Source organism: Chiloscyllium plagiosum, unplaced genomic scaffold (genome assembly GCF_004010195.1).
Source record: "Chiloscyllium plagiosum isolate BGI_BamShark_2017 unplaced genomic scaffold, ASM401019v2 scaf_95732, whole genome shotgun sequence".
NCBI lineage: Eukaryota > Metazoa > Chordata > Chondrichthyes > Orectolobiformes > Hemiscylliidae > Chiloscyllium > Chiloscyllium plagiosum.
Genome location: NW_025188655.1, coordinates 1 through 3149, shown reverse-complemented (window position 1 = coordinate 3149; position 3149 = coordinate 1). Strand labels below are relative to the sequence as shown.

General features: G+C 43.5%; 1 pseudogene; it reads right to left on the bottom strand.

Moving 5' to 3' along the window:
• Positions 1-2575: 2575 nt before the first annotated feature.
• Positions 2576-2686, bottom strand: LOC122545613 (annotated as a pseudogene).
• Positions 2687-3149: the final 463 nt, after the last annotated feature.

Sequence of the window (3149 nt, the reverse complement as noted above, 5' to 3'; positions counted from 1 at the left end):
AAATTCAGCTTCAACAGAGTGGCTAGAAATTTGATGAGTTAAGTGAATCTCTTTTGAAAAGTTCACATTTGTTTGACTTTGAGACATAACAACTTAGCTTTAATCAACATTTATTAGTGCACAAAACCCATCCATCCTACAGCCCAGCTTTGATACCTGTCCTTTTAAGAAATCACCACAATTACAGAAATACTGTTAACTTCAGAGACACAGAAAAAAAAACACCAACAAAATTATGCTGGGAGAAAGTGAGGACTGCGGATGCTGGAGATCAGTGTCAAAACGTGTGGTGCTGGAAAAGGACAGATGGTCTTGAGGAAGAGCTGAGGATGGAAACATCGACTCTCCTCCTCCTCGGATGCTGCCTGACTGGCTGTGTTTTTCCAACTCCACACTTTTTGAACAAAATTATTCCATATAAATTCCACAATTTCGCCCCCACAGGACCTCAGGTAGTAATCAATGTCATGTTACAGTGCAGAGTTTGGCACATTGTCTCTGTTCTAGTTTGTTAAATGTTATCTTTTTTATTCATTTGTGGGATGAGGGTGTTGCTGTCTCGGCCAGTATTTATTGCCCATCCCGAACGGTGCAAAGAGCAGTTAAGATTCCACCACATTTCTGTGGTCTGGAAAAACATGGAGACCAGACCAGGTAAAGATGGCAATTTCCTTCCCTAAAAGCCATTCCAGAACAAGTTGAGTTTTTCCAACAATGCATTCATGGCCATGATTCCTCTCATACTCACAGATTTTTCTAGAATTCAAATTCCACCATCTGCCATGGCAGGATTTGAATCTGGGTCCCCAGCACATTACCTGGGTCTCTGGATTAGCAGTCCATCACTGGGTCATCGCCTAACCTGCAATATTAGATTATACAGAATAGCATTTACTCTCTATATTGCAGTGAACAGCAGTCCCTGTGTATGCTATGCTAAACAGCAATTTCGGAGTATATGAAACAGAAGTCCCTGTGTGTATTACAGAGAGTAGCTGTCCCTGTCTGTATTGTAGAGAAGAGCAGATCCTGTGCATATTGCAGAGAACATTAGTTCCCATGTATTTTCTAACCCTTTCTAGTTTCACAACATGTTTCCAAGAGGAAGAAAGCCTGAATTGCAACACAATAATCCAAAAGTGGTCCAACCAATGTCCTGCACAACTGCAATATGACCTCCCAATTATTATATTCAGTGCTCTGTCCCACTAAGGAAAACATACTAAACACCTTCTTCATTATCCTATCCATCTGTAACTCCACTTTCAAGGAACTATGAACCGTGTTCCAAGGTCTCATTGGACACTCCCCAGGACCTTAACATGAAGTGTATAAACCCAGTCCTGATTTTCCTTTCTAAAGTGCAGTACCTCTCATTTACCTAAATTAAACTTCTTCTGCCACTCCTCAGCCCATCGGCCCATCTGATCAAGATCCTCTGATGTAACCGTCACCGCTGTCCACTCCACCTCCAACTTTGGTTTCATCTGCAAATTTACTAACTGTACCTCCTTTGCTCACATCCATATAATTTATATAAATGACACAAAGCAGTGAACTCAGCACCAATCCCTTTGGCACCCCACTGGTCACAGGGCTTCAGTCTGAAAAGCAAGCTTCCACCACCACCACCACCACCACCATCTGTCTTCTACTTTCAAGCCAGTTGTGTATCCAAATGACTAGATTTCCCTGTATTCCTTCTGACCAAATTTTGCTCACCAGGCCACCATGAGGGAGCTTGTCAAAGCCTTCATCAATCCTCTTTGTTGACTCTTCAAAAGACTCAATCCAGCTTGTGAGACATGATTTCCCATGCACAAAGCCACATTGACTATCCCGAGTCAGTCTTTGCTTTTCCAGATGTGTGTAAATCCTATCCCTCAGGATTCCCTCCAATAACTCGTCCACAACTGACGTCAGGCTCACCGATCTACAGTTCCTGAAAACAGCAGGATATAGTAAAGAGAACAGCAGTCCCTGTGAAAATATAGAGAACAGCAGACACGTTGTACAATGCAGAGAACATGAGTCCCTGTCTATAATATAGAGAACAACAATCCCTCTGTCTATTAGCAGCACATGTGTATGACATAGAGAACAGCAGTTCCTGTGTCTTATCTGGAGAACAGCAGTACCTGTGTATAATACAGGGAACAGCTGTTCCTGTGTGTAATATGGACAAGAGCTGACCCTGTGTCTCATATAGAGAGTAGCAGTCGCTGTGTATAATATTGAGAACAGCAGTCACTGTGTATAATATAGAGAACAGCAGTCCCTGTGTATAAGGTAGAGAACAGCAGTCCCTGTGTATAATGTGGACAAGAGCTGTCCCTGTGTATAAGGTAGAGAACAGCAGTCACTCTGTACAATGTAGAGATCAGCAGTTCTTTTCCCTGGAGTGGGGGAGTCCAGAACTAGAGGCCATAGGTTTAGCATGAAAGGGGAAAAAATTCAACGGGATGTAAGGGGCAACTTTTTCATGCAGAGGGTGGTGCGTGTATGGAATGAGATGCCAGTGGAAGTGGTGGAGGCATTTAAATTAAACTAAATTACAGCATTTAAAAGGCATCTGGATAGATATATGAACTGCTAATATTCAGTCCCTCAGTCAGGGACATATCAGATATTAAAACTGACAAGAACAGAACTACACATGATCTTAGCCAAAAGGCCGAGAAGCGATATCTGCTGCATCCGTGAATACCTTCGGACCCAGCCACTTCCTACATTTCTACCAGCCTGACTGTGACCAAAGACCTATAGCTCACGGCTGACAGTTTCATTGCTGCCTCGTTATTTCCAGATCTTCTAACCAGAGTAAACGATCCATTTATCCAGGTGATTTCATCTCATCTTTTCTATGACCCTGTTTGATAGTGAATGTAGATGAGCAGTAATGTACCAATCAGCTGCGCTGGGGCTGAGTGTAGGTCACTCACAAGCCGGTCGTGTGTCTCTGACAGAGTATCAATGAGACTGCAGCAACCCACTGGGACAGAGCTGTGCACAGAGAATGGTGCAGCACAGAGGGAGATACTGCAGCCCCTCATTGTCTGCATCAGCTGTCACTCTGTATGGGCTCCTTCCCTAGTCCCACTCGCCATGCTTTTCCTCATGCAGGCCCTGCAAATCTCTCTGCAGATAAT